This window comes from Stegastes partitus, unplaced genomic scaffold, assembly GCF_000690725.1.
Source record: "Stegastes partitus isolate 25-593 unplaced genomic scaffold, Stegastes_partitus-1.0.2 Scaffold0, whole genome shotgun sequence".
NCBI classification, from domain to species: Eukaryota; Metazoa; Chordata; class Actinopteri; family Pomacentridae; genus Stegastes; species Stegastes partitus.
In genome coordinates, this window is record NW_007577731.1 from 3,263,599 (window position 1) to 3,280,870 (window position 17,272).

Here is a 17,272-nt window from a genome sequence, read left to right on the forward strand (position 1 = left end):
GACATAGCAATAGAGAGCGCTGGATTTCCTGTACCGTCTCCTCGAGCAAAGACAGGATAGTATTTCACTCTTTCACTCGTCTTCCTCCCGGCCTGCCAGAGAAAGTGTTGCTCTCCCGTGTTGTATTAAATGACCGCCCGACCGCAGCGTCGCTTTGTTCGCTGTGGAGCGTATAGCCTCGCCTGGCCTCTTTCCACTCGTCTCTTCTTACCGTAGCAGCCTGGGGGTGGAAGTGTTATCATCAGACGGGTTCTGAACTTAAAGTCGAACATATTCCTTGAATTAATGTCGATTTATGTTGATGTCATGAGTCCGCTGGATGTTGTTGTTGTTGTTTGGTACCACAGGAGTCATACAGTGTGAACACTTTGACGTCCTGCTAAACCAAAGATGATGTTGTTTTGGTGAGCGGTGCCATGTTGGCTTCATCGGTGGGGGAGAGGCAGCATGAAAGAAAGGCTTTTCTGTTGACAGCGTAGTGCATGAATCAGCAGTGACTCTGCTGCCTTTCCACTCAGCCTGATGAGTGCTGTTAATTAAAAGCTTATTTAAAAGACAAAACGCTGTCGGACACCACGAGGACGTTCATGCACTAATAATTTTGTAGCCATGCTGGGACATTTACAAATCATCTGTATGATCACTTCTGCTTTAGTTTCATGTTCCTCTATTTAATGCTCAGTAAATCACAGACCCATGGTTGGTGGTTTATACTGAAGAAGACATTTTTTACTATTAAAGTTAGAAGCTTAAACTACGAAAGTAATTCAAAGCAGAGCTGCCACAATATCAGATTTTCACAACCAAAATAATTCACGACAACAATATTACTGCGACGTCTATAGAGAGAGGAAAAAATGCTATCGGTCATATTTAACTTTGTTTATTGTGTGTTTTGTCTCTTTATTGTCAAATGAATTACACTCATAATACAATGTGTGGAGATGCAGAAAGACTCAGTAACTTTGTATGTGGTTCCTACAACTGTGTTTCTACCAGTTAGTTTTTGGCACAAGATTTTTTTTAACCATATTATCGCAAGTGCATTTATTTACATGATAGCAGTACAGTTGTGACTTGATAATCCGACACTAAATGTAAAACCTTCTTTTTTGTCGGATAGCAAGGCTGTCGGATTGTCAAGACGGAGGTCGAGATACGAGGAGGGCTTGATGCTTAAATGATCACTTCCACCCCGGGGGAGCGCTCTGACGGGGTGGAAGTGTCCAGAACACACAGGCAGTACTTGGCTGCTGATGCTAGTTTAGTTAGCGCTCACACTTCTGTTTCCACCATCGGTGGCAGATACGCTCCACCGTTACCATCCATGTTTACTTCCGTAAACACTGAGCACGCTCGCTGCGTGTGACGTCGTCGTGTCCTCTTCTGCGCATGCGGGACACTTTTGGCTCGTATGAAGTTCACACAGCAGATCACATACAAGTCGCATTTAATTAGAAATGTGAACGAAGATGCAAAAAATCAGATTTCACAAAAAAATCTGAATTGAGCATAAAGTCCTGCAGTGTGAACGTAGCCAATCTGTGGGATTGTTCAGTCAGATAATACGCTGTTATCCTGATTGGTGACATAAAATGTCATGTCGGAGTCAGAATCCAAGGCTGTCGCTATGTTAAGGCTGCTTTTAATGGGTTCTGTTCGTTTTTCCTGAAAACGTTTTTGGTTGGCAAGTTTTGGGTTTTTTAGGGTTCGGATTTTTAGTTCTTTTTAAAATATTGTCCTTAATACCTGTAAATCACAACATCCCCACATGGAAGATATTTTTATTCATAACAACCTCTCATAAGCTTCAAGTTTTACAATTTTTATAGCTTTTATCTTGCCAGTGACTTTGAGAGCTGCATTTGTATGACACAGGCCTCAGTGTGGGTTAAAAAGCGCATAAGCAGATTGTAAACAGTGGCATCCACACAACAGGTGGTCCTGCTGAGTTGTGACAAAATCTATTATGGCAAGTTTCCCAACAGTACGACGCATGTCTTACCTCATTTTGGACCCAATTTGCATCATGTAAGCTTGCAAATTCTCCAGAACACCAACGTCCAGTGGGTCTATTCAGTGATCAGCATTAAGGGACTCTAACTGGCCCTGTGTGTTTGACTGTATGCTCACATTTCCTAAAAAACTAGCTGGAATAGGGATGCAGGGAGCTGTTTAGATAAACCAGAGTAGTGATGCTGCAAGCTGAGAAGAAACAGAAAAGCATCTCCACCTGATTTCATGACAGTCCAATAGTTGCAAAGACACGTCACGTAAAACCGCAAACGTTAACCTTCTGGTGGATTAAGAGTAAAAGTCAGAGGATCGTCATCGTCATCAGGTTTTATCCTCTGAGGAGCACAAACATCTGTTCAAGATTTAATGCCAATCTGTCCGGTCATGTTGTGGCATCGTTGTCGAGGTAAATCTGCAGACACAGATTGAAATCGACTTCCACTCACACACGACTGTTTGTGCATCATTCATCTGATTAAACTGTACGGCTCTAAATAGGAAACCAACAGGACCGTCTCTTTGCTGGTCCTCTGATGCTCTCACCTCAGCGAGGCACGAGAGCTGCTGCTCTTTTTACGTTTGTACCGTTTTAAGTGGCCTCTGAGTCCGACCGTGTGTGTGTTAGTGTGTGTGTGTGTGTGTGTGTGTGGTTTATTTCTGGCCGTTCTCACACTCTCTAGGGACTGGGTGGTGTTTGTGTGTCGCTGCGTGCCAGGATGGGGGCTGCAGCCTTAAACCACCTTCCCCCCTGTTGCGTAACAAAAATGTAAAATCCCCTCGGATCGTGTGATGGAACCTTTTGGCAGATTTTTGTCAATAAAAATCAAAATTTAAAAAAATAAAAGGGACGCCTCTTCTCACAGCCTCGACCACTAACGCGTGAACAGCGCGTGTCGATAAATAATCGACATCCCAGCGGCTATTTGTCACTTAAAAGCTGCCAGGCTGTCGAGCGTGTGTGTGTATTTGTTTACAGTTGGCGCCTATGAATGTGATTCGTGTGCGTTACTGTCCCTGTTGCAGCGCTCGCACTCACATACGTGCTCTGTTTTCTCGCAGACAAAGGAGGCTTTTTGCGGAGCGTATGCAGAGGGAAAGAATAGCCTGGTGTTCCTCCTTGTTGTGGGCTTCTCCTCTGACACTGAAGGCTCCAGTCAGCTACTTTACTAGGTGGTGGGTGGACTGTGTCCTCGTGTGTCCGTGTGAATCGCATTTTATTCATTCATGCTGCCCTCTCCTGCAAAGGGGCCCCTCAGGCATTCCTGCCCCAGCCCCCAGACCTGGCTTGGAATCATGTCAAGTCGATTCACGTCCCGCTTTTGGAAGCTGTTTCCGGTTGTGTCTCCGCTGTAGGTTATTGATGTTGTTTGTTCGACATGCGCTCCCTGTTGGTTGTGGATTTAATTTATAAAGAATCTGATTCATCGCACCACGGTGTTTTCACTTTCACAGTTTTGCAATAGTGTTATTATGAAAGCGTTACTCATCTCTGTGGTTAAGTCGGTTCAGGTGCTGCCAGCGCTCTGTTTGGTCATGTGTGAGTGGGTGGAGGGATGTTACTCACAGCTCGTCTCCTGCTTCACCTCAATAGAAAGTTCATTTCCCTTGAAATGAGGAGACAAACAAAGACTCGTAGAAGTGGAGCTATGCTGTATGGTTTGCATTGAAATAGTAAATAATGACGCGTATACGATATCAAGTAGAGATGCAGCTCAAAAAATTAGAATATTGTGGGGGAAAAAAACGCATTTTTCTTTAATATTTTAATTCAGAAATATAAACTTGTTTTCATTCATTCATTACATGCAAAGGGAAATATTTCAAGCCCTTTTTTGACTAATTTTGACGATCATGGCTTCCAGCTCATGAAAAAATTGGACATTTCTGTATCCATCCATCATCTCTACACCTTAATCCTCACTAGGGTGGTGGGGGGCTGGAGTCTATCCCAGCTGACTCAGGGTGAAGGCAGGTTCACCTGGACAGGTAACCAGTCTATCACAGGGCTACACTTAGAGACAGACAACCAAGCACACTCACATTCACACCTACAGACAATTTAGAATCACCAATTAACCTCAACATGTTTGTGGACTGTGGGAGGAAGCCGGAGAACCCGGAGAGAACCCACACTGCACGGGGAGAACATGGAGTCTCCACGCAGAAAGATCCCGGATGTCCTCACCGGGACCTGAACCGGCGACCTTCTAGCTGCGAGGCAATGATGCTAACCACTGAGCCGCCTTGCAGCCCCATTTCTGTATCATAAATCCTTTTTAAAAATGGTCTGAGGAAATATTTTAATGATTATCATGAACTGTAAGCTACAATCATCAAAATTAAAACAAAAAAGGCTTGAATTTTTTCACTCTATATATTAATATTATTATTATGTTGAAGTTTCCATTTTTGAATTGGATTACCCCCAAAAAATAACTTTTTTTTGTGCTAATTTTTTGAGGTGCACCAACAGTTGATCCCTTTTCTTAAACAGCCCATATTTTACTTATAGCTACTGTTTTTTGTGTGTGTATAGAAATCAGTGCCAACCCAAGTAATCCTCTCCCACAGAATAAAACCAACAAGAACTGCTCCTTTCCTGCCTGAGATGCCTTGTTTTCAGTTCAGGCTTTTCTTCTGTTACTTATCTGCATCAACACATAACTTTGGCATGCCCTCCAACAAAGGTTGTGTAGTTTCCTTGCATTCTTGCATTATTTCTTTGCTCAACCTTCATCTCCGTTAGAGCAGATTTGACTTTTCAAGAGGGCTGCTTTACAAAGACGGGAGCTCAAACAGAGTGTTTCAGGCAGACGGTGTGAAGAGATGCTGTAATTTTGTACAATATGAGAAAAAGAATGTGTATTTTGAGAGTAAAAGCATGTAAACAGATTCTAGTTGGCCAATAAGATGCAACCATTCAACTGTAAATGTGACTGATAGGACTCCAGTTTCTCACACTAAGACATCCCACTATTCCAAAAGTGAATAACAGACGTTTCTAACCTTGTTGTCTTCAGTTTTTACCCAAGTACGAACTGCTGCCCTGCTCCCAAAGACCAAAGTGTGCTTTTTGTCATGTTGTGTGCTCATCGAGTGCACAGGCTGAGTGTGTGTCTGCAGGGGGCCCTCCAGGCCAGTGAAGGCCTCCTCTGTTGAAATCCTGTAAACCCCTCCAGGGTCCTGGCTCTGATTCACGCTTTCATCACTATATTAGGTCTCTCTGAGGTCACACAAAGATCCATCCACTCAGAACAGGAGACACAGGACGAGTGAAAGTGTTCGTCCGCCTCGTGTTGCCGTCGGAAAACACAGCCGATAGTGTTGATGAGGCAAGCTCTCTGTGATGCTTTAAAAAAGGAAGACAACATGACCAATTTTTTTGTTTGCTTTACTGATTTATTTATTTTTTTTCAGGCAATTCCAGCTTCAAACTCCTGGGTTTGTGTTCGTCAATGGATGGAGATGAAACCATGTGAGCGTGCGCTAGCCTCGCGGTGCCATGGACTCGTAGCTCGGCCAAGTCTCACCTCAATGGACTGGGGGCCTCGTCTGGTTCTGTCATCGACCTGAGAGGAGCATCTACGGCGTCGCAGAAAAGCCGGTCTCTGTGGCTCTAATATTGCAGGTAAGGAAGACGCTGTTGAGCTCATGTGTTCAGTGTGGGTGTGACTGTGATGCCGGGCATGTTTTCATCAGAGCGTCCACTGGTTAATTGTTTATCTGAGAGTCTGTTTGCTATTCTGTCTCGGTGTGTGTGTGTGTGTGTGTGTGTGTTAACTATGCAGACATGAGATCATGCCAAGCAGCGACGGTGCTTCAGTCCTACTCACTGTAGGTCTGAAAGGGAACTATTCACCTTTGAAACGCTCCGGAGATGACGTCACCTCGTCTCACTCTGTTGGTTTTTCTGTTCCAGATAGAGAGGCCAGAAAAGAACATTTCTGTGTTTTATTTACACACGCTGGGTTAAAACCAGAAGACGAATGCGGTCGACCGCTTCCCGTTTTATCGGCCTCGTGTATCCGAAAAGGGGATCTGTCGCGTCCTCAGATTTGTTTATCTTCTATTTTTGGGTCAGCGAATAACAATTCTTAACTGATGAGGTCAAGCAGGAGGAAGTGAGAGTCAGTCTTTAATAGAAACCCCTCTGTTCCTCCTCAGGCACAGACAGACCCACACACAGGATGCCGGCCAGCCAGCCAGACACTCCCAAACAGGTGTCTGCAGCGCTCGGCACAAAGAGAAATAATAATCAAGAGCTGATACAAGGTGCAGGAACTGTGCCAACATGCCTTTGTGTGTGTGTGAGTGGGTGTGTGTGGGTGCCCTATATGTACACTATACGTCCTCTTTTGTGAAAACCTCCCGAAATGAGCGAGTGTTTACTTATCAGAGGCAGACCATCAGCGCTGAGCTCTGTGAATGGCTCTGTAATTGGTGCAGGAGGAGCGGCAGCCTTGTTCCAGATGCGTATCTCGCTGAGGCCTCCACTTAACCTGGAAGTCTGATGTCTGACTGCAAGATAGAATTTGTAGATTTCTAAATCAAGCAGCACAGCAGTATGTGAAGTAGGCAGTGTAGCCTGTCGTTGTTGGATTACAACATCGAAATGCCGACGATGACGATGGTGCAATCTGGGACTCTGTGGAGCAATTCTGTTGCCTCATGTGCACTTTTGCTTTCGTTTCCAAATTCTTCTTACTTTTGCTGAAGCGAAATTGTCGAACTTTTGCTTGTAAAAACATTTTCACAGAATAAAAACGCTCGTCTTGCGTCACATGCGGACGCACTGGGGGTTTTAAGCAGCTCACATTATAACTGTTATGAGCATCAACAAGCCAACTTTTGCAGTCCATGAATGCATCAGTTCAGGATTTAAACATTTCGTTAATATGAAGTTTAAAACTTTTATTTATTTATTTTTTTATTGTGAATTTATTCAATCATCTTACAATACAGTACAAACAAGAGGTGGAAGCAAAATGCATCACTTTAAGCTTCACTCACCAAAATAACACCAGAGACAAAAGATATAAGAGAAAAAAAACAATAACAATCCAACAAATCATTTACATTTAGAACATTCAAAATTAGCATCATGAACCATTCTTTTGAAGCTCAAGAGTGAATTACACAGTCTTTTATTTATATTCCAACTTACAAACATCTCTGGACTCTTGTAATGAAAAGAACTCCCACAGTGTGGGAGTAACTTAGCTTTGGCTCTACACATTATTTTCATTAGTTTATAACTTTGTGAATTATGTGGCTGTTTTGAGTTTCTTAAACAGGTCTGGGGTGTTTCCTCCTTTTGTTGCCCTGTAACACTGTCACTTGACATATTTTTTCCACTGCAGACCCGTCGCTGTGCTTGCACGTACCTCATTACGTCATTCCACATGTTGCTGTGAACATCCAGGTCATGTTTTCGCTTCAACTTTGGCAGAAACTTTGGAGTTCTTATGGCATCCCGACAGAAAAGCACTGCATAGTGTAGATACATGTTCAAAAAAAGAACAGTCAGAAATAATAAATGCAGGCTTCAAGTGTTTTATTACACAGGAAGTATATGTAGCATATTTTTCGACCGCTGCAGGGTGGCTTGGTGGTTAGCACCGTCGCCTCGCAGCTAGAAGGTCCTCGGTTCACTTCCCAGTTATCTTTCTACGTGGAGTCTCCATGTTCTCCCCGTTCAGCGTGGGTTCTCTCCGGGTTATCCAGCTTCCTCCCACAGTCCAGATGTTGAGGTTAATTGGTGATTGTAAATTGTCCGTAGGTGTGAATGTGAGTGTGCTTGGTTGTCTGTCTCTAAGTGTAGCCCTGTGATAGACTGGTTACCTGTCCAGGTGAACCTGCCTTCACCCTGAGTCAGCTGGGATAGACTCCAGCCCCCCCATGACCCTAGTGAGGATTAAGAGGTGTATAGATGATGGATGGATGTTTTTTAGACCCACAAGGAATCATTGTTGTGACTGACTATACATACAGTGTTTGTGTTTAAGATTCTCCACATAGTGCCTTTAAATGTAATATTCAAATTCACATTTATTAATCTGTTACTCACATTTGAATTCATGTCACTGTGATTTAGTTTTTAGAACTTTACGTGGCTGCAGTGGTTTTTTTTTCTGGCCTTTATGGGATGACAGTAAGTACGATTGGTCGAGATGAGTCAGTGTTGCTTCATCTGACAGACATTTTCCTGTTGTCTCTGATGAGTTCATGAGCAAAAATGTGTTGCTGTTGTTGAGTAAATGAAACCCTAATTAGCTGAACTGGTTAAAAAGTTGAATTGCTGTCTTTGTCTTCCTAATCGGTATGGTTCTGGTGGTTTTACTTTGGCGCTGGCTAAAGTCTCTTTGGGGTTTCCCTCCATTGATGCTCGCTAGAAAACAGTCAAAGAGGAGCGTCAGTGTTTTTCCTGAGAGGTCACTGTCCTCGAATAGCCGTCGATCTGTTTTTATCGTGTTATTGTTTTACTGTTCATGATTCATTGGTGTATCCTGTATCTGTTTTATATTAGTTCTTTGACTTTGTGTGGCTGCTGCCTTGGCCCATCTCCAAAGAGATTCCTAATCTCAGTGGGACTTCCTGGTTTAATAAAGGGAAATAAATAAATAAATAAAACAAGGTGCTACTCAGGATTTAAAATGATGAATCAAAGAGACGTAGACGGAGCAAGTGTGAGGATGGACGGGACTGGGCGGGAGCTGGAAAGCGAAGAGGAAGCTCCCAGAATAGCAGCAGTGATCAGTGAGGGAGCTTTTTGTGGCGAGTGTCTCTGAATGCTTGGAGGGCCTTGGGGGCCCAGACTGACAGAGGAGAACGTGGAGGAAAGGGAGCCTCCGAGAGTCAGAGTGTATGTGTGTGGGTGTGAGAGAGAGCATAGTGTTATTTTAACCATGAACTTGCATCCGGCTGTCACACCAAACCTCCCGCTCGCTGTTCCAGCCTCCTCGCTGGATTCACCTGAAGGCCAGTTGTCACACGCCTCGCTGTCGTCTCCAGCTCTCCTCTCTCCTTTCACCTTTTAGCCGTTGTTTTCCTTCATAATCCTTTCTCGCCCTCTGATCCTCGGCTCAGATACTCAGGTGTCGCGTTACCAGCCCCCCCCCACCGAGCGCCGGCATGCCGTCTGTCGCTTCCGGCTGCATTGTGTTGTTAATGCATCGGGTTTCCTGATTAAGCGGCCCTGTAATAGATCACCTTGTGACACTGTCGACTTAAAGCCACGGGCGAGGAACATCCCAGAGTTTTGAATTCAAGCATCCGAAAGATAAACCTCGGGACTGACCAGTATTCGCTTGCCTCTGCTGACATGTAGGACGTGTCCGCACAGGTATCATCTGCACGTGGCGTCAATTTGCAGCGCCGTCTTCCAGAAGTGACATTCCTATGCAGCCTATGAAACCGTATTGATGTTTTGACGAAGAATAAACTATTTGAAAGTCCTCAAGTGAGCGTGAGATGAGTCAGGACTCTCACACAGGAAACCAGGGTTTGCATCATTCTCATATTTAAGTTTCATTTTTACTCCAGGCACCAAAACGGTTGAGGTTTAGCAGAACATCAGCGGTTTAGTCGACAGTTTCACAACAGCAACGAGAAGCTGAGTTCAACCACACGGTTAGGTTTGGAGAAAACATCGTGGTTTAGCTTTCACAACATGTTTGAACCCCCACGGAGTCCTTCCATTTCTGATATGTGACTGGTTGGCTAAACAGCAGTGACAGCAAAGTACATTTCCCTCAAAGTGTAATAGAGGAAGCAGTTTGGATGAATGTCATGTTTATGAGGCAGGGCTGCAGTTTATCCGCTCTGGTTTTAGACGGGTTGTCTCTTTAAAGGGAAAATCTAGGGCATTTGGTGGTAACGGTAGATAACTATACCGTGTAACCACAACAACTAGCTGTTGCTTTGTTTTGCATTTCCTGGCTGCATCTTTACTCTCTACCAGCTAAAGTGTCTTGTATTTGGTGCACTGACCATGATTTTTCTCTCCACCTTTTGGGCCGGAGTTGCCAGAACTTCACAACAAACTTCAGTGTCACAGGGGTTATGTCAAAGAATTATCCCTGAATTAAAAGTACACACAGAAAGTCTTCCAGGAAGGAGGGACTAAATGGCAGAATGTCCAGGGAAGATCCAGGGTTGGTTGATGTTGTCCCACATAAGTAGTCAGTGTGGGCCACAGGGAATGTTGTTGTTGCTCTTATCTGCTCAGTCACACACTCCTGAGTGGAGAGGACCGGAAGAGCAGCTTACATATTGACCAGACACACACACACACACCTGAACGGTGATGATGCAATTCTTTTGCCAGAGCCCACATCACCGCCCACACACACACTCACACACACTCCCCTCCTTTACACACATTCAGCTTTTATTCATTTGCAGCAGCTGTAGGGAACAAAAACATCCTAAAATGTTGGTTATCCATTTTTAAGGAGTCCAAAGTTGGAAAGTCTCGACATCTCTTATGTTTTTTTAGCTGGCAGCCGGGCTACGAGGGCACGGGGAGCGTGTCAGTAATGAAATCATTAAACTGGCATTTCACTTTTTGCCGCTGCCAAGCTGAAGGATAAGCGTGCCCGGGGAGGGATGTCTGCTTTTTCTAAAAATAGACGAGATTATGTCTCTGGAAGCTGCGCAGACATTACGGAGAATTATTAACGTGTAACCTGGCATCAGCTTGAGCAGCAGTCTGTGGCCTTTCTCAGGGCTCTCTTATTTTTCAATATCTTTAAACTACTTTTAAAAACACAGAGGTGCTTCCAGTGTGGTTTCAGACACAGTGGCAGTGGGTTCAGTTTGCACTGGACCAGAGAATGATTCAGGCCATAACAGAATAAAAACGTCACTTTTTCCTGTTTTCTTTCAATTAACAAACTCCACTTACGTATGAGGGGGGGAAAATAATCATGTTTGTGCTGTTTACCCCGGCCCCACCAATATGAATAAACAAAGCTTCACTCACTGCCTCAGACTGCCCCCATGTGGCCACAGGAGGTACTGATAATATCAGATAATTCAAACAGTAAGCTGAATATTTACAGACTACATTTTTATTTATGTGTGGCTGAGAGCTTTGCATTTTTAGCCACATGGAACTGATTTTTTAACCTTCTCTGTGTTGTATATTACAGTTATCAAGCTGAACATGACACAGTTAAATGGACATTATTACATCTCCATGCGATTAGTTCAAAGTAAACGGTGAAGGCTTTTGGGATTTGATGACAATTAGTTGATGATCTGCAACGAATCTGATAGTTGGTTCTTTTCATCCATATTTGTTGGTTGCAGCCTCTCACATGTGACTTTTTGTTGTTTATATTTCAGAGTAAACAGGATAACTTTGAGTTTTTGACTGCTGATGATGAAATGCAGTTTGGTTAAACTGTAGCTCCAGATGTTTCTAACATGACGTGAAGTTGTAGCGTGTGTTTATCGCTATTTTTCTATGTTTTGTAACACAAAATTATTAATTGAATAATCATTCTTACATATGAAACAGTACGGTAAATGTAAATCTTATGAGATAAGCATACATGAGACGGTACATGGGGTCTGTTTTTTTTCATTTGATTTCTCCAGAAATTTTCTTTTCAGGATGTTATTTTATTCATTAAAGAGTTATAGAGATGGAAAAAAAGCTCCTGAAGTCCATTCAAAAGTTGTGTTACTGGCTGTGCTCGCTAAAGTGGAACTCAACATGAATGACAGTTTGAACGAAAACAGCTTTTTGACAAATCGTCAGTGATTGGGTCGTCTCTTCCTGTTTTTGAGCTGAGCGTTTTTGATCTGCTGCATTAGTTTCTTTTTTTTTTTGTCATTTATTTTTCCTCTTTAATTTGCTTTGAACAGAATCTAGTGAGTTATAAACTATATTCACTGCTGTGCATCACATGAGACACAACTTATGGCAGTAACTGAGGAGCCATGTGTGGGATCTGCTTCGACTCCAGGACAGCAGGGTTGGCATGTGAGCGGCGGGTGTGAATGAGTTAGTATGTTCGGTGTCACTTCAATGTCACCACGTACACACACACAAAGCCCCTGGCATGATGTACGACCAGGCGTCCGCATGGCACAGGAACACCGAGCGGCTTTAGCTGCTGATGGTTTGCGTACCACATCACCTGTGACCTTGGCACAAGCGCACACACAGATTAAGTGGGACACCGACCGGGACCCTGTTCTCCTCCTCCTCCTCCTCCTGGCCCCCCCTAATCCTCTCCTCTGCTGCATTGCTCAGCCTGGTGTTGCCCCCCCAGGCTTTAGATCGCCCTCTTAAATCCCACCTGTTTAGCCTGCAGGGACGGAGGAAAGCCAACACCACGCACACTCACGTGCTCCTTCAGCACTTCCTAGAAAGACGACATGAGAGCCGAGGATTATGCAGCGTGGAGGTCCATCCGTCTCTCAGCCTCCGTCGCATTCACACAAACTCTCACACTCGGTCTTTGTCCCTCTGACACACACCTTCTGTCCACAGTGGATTTGTCCAGCGTGCCTGTTCCCCTTTGATTCAGCTGAAGTGGAAATCTTTCTGCGAAAGGGGCGATGAGAGAGGATTTGTCGAGGATAATATTTCTCCTGACAACTCGGTATGAAATATTGTGAGTAAATGGAAGTCATTAGGAGGTTTGACTCGGTGCCCAAACCGGATTGATCCCCACCGAACTCGCTGGGCTCGTGCCAGGGGATCTTTCAAGAACACACTTTTTCATTAAGTTCACAGTTTTTGGACTCGCAGCCTTGAAGCTGCAAATAATAATAATAATAATAATAATAGTAATTAAACCTTTATTTGTATAGAAAATAAAGCTACAAAGTGCTTTACGATAAAACAAATGTCAAATTACATGAATGATGAACACAAATTTTAACTCAAAATTCAAAATAAAATAATTGAGTCTAGTTTAGACATTAAAAAAAATAAAATAAAATATAGAAATAGCACATTGAAGACAACAGCTGTCTTGTCAAAGTCCCCTCTAGTTAAAAGGATTATGACTGGCATTATGAAAAAAGCCTAAAAGTGTAAAAACTGATGCTTGTTGAGGTTATTGAATTTATTGAATTAATTGAATTTCCCTTCTGGGATGAATAAAGTATTTTTCATTTCATTCATTTCATTCGTTATTTATGGTGTATTTTTTCTGAATAATGTAAATATTTGGGATTAAAACGTCACAAAAACTATATGAAAACCTACTTTTCCTGACTATAATACACAGTAGGTATTAGGACCCGACACTTTTATAAATTATGGTACTAAAATAAATATTACTGTTAATTACGGACATTGACTGGACTCATTGAGAGCTAAAGTTTTGACAAGAAAACCCAACAAATCCAAGGATCCCCTTTGAATGAACCCTGCTTTCATTTCGTTATTTAAATATGATGTTAACTACAATGTATTGCAATTTGTTTGGCAGATATGTTTCTCTCTATTTTGTTTCTAAGGTTATTTTTAAAACCAGATATTCACGTTTTACATGGAGTTACAAATACAGTCCTTCTAATATTGATAATGTAGTCAATCAATCATATGATAAAACATCAGAAAATATGAAAAATGCAGGACTAGACTGTCTAGACTTTCCAAAATTTCATGTTTAAGTTGCATTTTCTGTCCAAAAATCTCTAAAATATTCGATTTACATTAAAGCGAGAAAATCATTTGAGAAGAGCTACGTTTGACATAAAGAGTAAAATCTCGTCATGTTTCCTGATTGATTAGCTGACTTCAAATACAAAACTGAGCTTTAAACAAGTTTCGATTCTTCTGCTTGTGGATTGAAGCTTGACAAACAACTCGCCTTTTCTCCGAGACAATGGAGATTTTCTGCTGCATTCTTCTGAAATGAGGTGGCAGCAGCATCACATTTGTTCTCTGAAACCTTCTTAAGGCTTCTCAGCTGCTGAATCGGAGGATGTGGGGAGAGAGAAAAGAGGTTTAATTTTGATGCACACGGATCAACAGGCAGGTTTTCAGCCCACTCGGTGTTGACGGTAAGACGATAAGAATGTTGGCGTAAGAGCGAAGCGGCCTCTGTTTTCTCCTGCGTCCACACCCAGACCACAGCGACATCAGCTTCCTCGGCGGGCCGATGACGTTTCCCCTCGTGTCGACACTTTCCCAGGAGCGCTGACCTCAGAGTCGTTGGTCAATCTCCACGTCGTCTTTCGTACGGCGGAGCGGTGAATCATCCGGTAGCGCGTCTGGCGGTTTTCATGCTCAGCGAGTTGAAGTCATCGCTTAAGTCAACATGATTTGATCTCTGACCAGAAGCTGTGGGTGGGTGTCGCCACCGTGACCCGTAAGAAGAAGTATTTCTCTTTACACGGGTGCTTATTAGCGTCGAGGGGCCCAGATTTGGTTGTCAAGAGAATTAATGTGGAGTCTGAGCAGAAACAGGTCTGTAGTGTTTTATGTTCAACTGTGGTTCAGGAAACCCACTTCTGATGTATAACAGCCTGACTGTGAAGGGATGTTTTATTAGTAGAATATTACCAGAGTAGTTAGTTTTCGTTTTACCTGAAAAAACATTATTTGGCAAAACGAGGTGGCGGGTTGGCGAGGCTTTCTGTTTGTCTGACAGGTTCTGTTTCAAGTAGAAATCTTTCAAACGTGGGTCAGCGTGACGGGATCTGGCTTCTGTCTTTAACTGAATATGTTGTGAATCGTCCTCAGAATTAATCGTAACTGTCACTGCTGTAACCCAGGAATGTCATTAATCAGTTACAGGGCGTACTGGGAGCTTTTCAAGTTTGAGAAAACAACTTTTAATTCAGCCTCGGAAAATTCTTGCTGCCTCTCACTTAATAACAAGCTTGACTTTTAATTTAATAATGTGAAAAGACTCCCTCACAGTCTCCTAAAATTTTAAATCCTGTTTCGTCCGACCAGTGATTTAAAAACTAAATATGAGAAAAGCACAAACACAAATGTCACACTGAAGATTATTACGTTATTATGAAGTTATTATTGCACAAAAATGTACTTAGATTGATTTGATAAATGCACAGTTTGTCAATCACTTCTTTGTCCAAATAATCAGTTTCAATTCTATCATTTCTTTTTTTTGATCAGGCTCTTGCTTGGTCACCAAATTTACAGAGGAGTAGTTCTAATTAGTCGTGGTTAGTGGATAGACCAGTGTGTGTTTTTTTCTGACAAGTAAAGTTTAAATCTTTAGTTTCTTTTATACACAGGATATCCTAGTGATTTCTTAATTTATTTACTTTGGATTAAGGAAATACCAGTTTAATTATGCCAACATCTGGATGGCAGCTGATTGATATTTAGAATTTTAGTAAATCATGTTGTCTATAAAATTTGAACAGATAATTATGGTCTGTTACCATGATGACATCATAACCTGATGGTAATTATCTGAGCAAATCATTTTACATTTCCGTTTACATTCACCTGTATAAAAACAGCTGGATCAGACTAACAGAGATGTCACGTTTCAGTTCCTATTGTCACATAGTTTGATCATCATTTGTGCCTCTGTTTGTGCCTATCGGTCTAAACTTCTAACATTTGACTGTGTCTCAATGAGCTTTTATTGACATTCACGGGTTTAGTAGCAAAGTGGAGCACCACAACACTGATGTGAGCACCGAAAAGAAACTAAAAGAAGGTCATTTATTCAATTTGCAGCAGAACGGTGGCGCTCAAAGGGGCTAATAACGCTAATCTAAAGCTAAAAAAGGCATAAAATGAACAGAAAAGGACGATTAAATTGCAGGTATTGGTGCGCCAAATAATCGTCAACGAAAACGTCCTGAATAATGAACACAGGGTTGTTTTTAAGGACACAGAATAAATCTGGAGCTGTCAGCTAAGGCTTCTCTAAGTGAGCATTTGTCATTATTTAAAGAAAAAAAAGAAGCTTAAATGGTGAATTTGAAAACATTTGAGCAGATCAGCTGATGATAAAATCAGTTTTTTTCCCCACAGTCGTAGTCACTTTAAAACGAGAAAATTTATGACAGTTTCTTGCGCAGCTGTTCGATGCCGGAAACGTATACGATAAAGATCCAAAGAAAATGTAATACTTTCCACAGAATAACACGCTCATATAGATGCAGCGCGCCATAGGCACCGTCCAGTTACTACCCTGATTGAATTTCCACCCTACGAGCCCCACATCAGTAGTAGACATCAGGGATTTCATCCAACTCCTGCTGAAAAGCTTACCGCGGCCCCCAGAGCCTGTGGTCTACCCACCAACAGTCGTAAAGAGACAGGAGGGACCCAGGAGTCAGTCCTCTTAGTCTTTCAGGACTCTAAGCCGTCTCTTAAAGGTAGATTTTACGCAGCCTGTGATGTTCGGGCTGGGAACACTCCATCATTACACCCACAGCCTGTCTGCTGCGCCTCTCCTTGCTCTCCATCACGGGGACAAAGAAGGCGTTTACATGTTTTAACAGGCTGCGCTTTAACTTCCCCCTGACACAAGATGGCTGACAAATGAAGCTACGAGGGTCAAAGGTTGAGGAATCTGGATATTAAAGGGGTTTTCCAGGTTTCTGGAACAGGGTTTGACATGTGGCGCGTAATGAAAATAAGGAGACTTTCCTGTTTGTGATACGTGCTGACGAATAAACAGCACATTTACTTACTGAGAGGCGTCCTGTGTGACCTCTCTATGGAGAAGTGGTCTCACTGTGACTTCTGCCGTCCACACATTTAGGAGTTTTCTTTTTTCTATTGTCTTCCTTTAATAGCCTTTTAAAGTTTTTATTGCACTGACAAAATGCAGCGAGCAGGTAATTACTTTGATACTGTCCGGCCGTACCCTCCATCCGGTAATGGAGTGTGTTAACTTCATCAGGGGGAGTCGGTGGACAGCAGTGACCCCACATAACTCCACAGCTCAGCACTGCTCCATTTATCATGGCCTCAATTGACCAGCGAGTCCCTTCTGCCTTCCTGCCTCTCCCCCGCTGCTCATCCTCTCTGCTGTCTTGTACACTTTCTATTTAATACTTGGTTGTGTATGCTGCTGACTCAGGTCATCTTTTATCGAGCCGTTATTTAGAATAACGTCCGACATGAATGGAGGGAGTGCTACGTGGTTCGTGGCCGTGTTTGTGGACGTATATTGATCAGATGCATTTGCAATATGTCACATAACCGCTCCATGCTGGAACATGTGACTGTCAAGTCCCAGAAGCAGTAATTAAATACAGTTGTGACTCGATAATCTGACCCTTAACAATCTGA

At 42.8% G+C, this 17,272-nt stretch overlaps 1 protein-coding gene across 1 annotated transcript in view; it reads left to right on the forward strand.

Moving 5' to 3' along the window:
* tnk2b (tyrosine kinase, non-receptor, 2b) overlaps positions 1-17,272 on the forward strand; it is a 67,760-nt gene that overhangs the window by 7,588 nt on the left and 42,900 nt on the right. Inside the window, exon 2 of the mRNA XM_008295132.1 lies at positions 5,434-5,644. The gene's annotated coding sequence lies outside the window, so the exon portion shown is untranslated. The remainder of the gene's footprint in view (positions 1-5,433; positions 5,645-17,272) is intronic.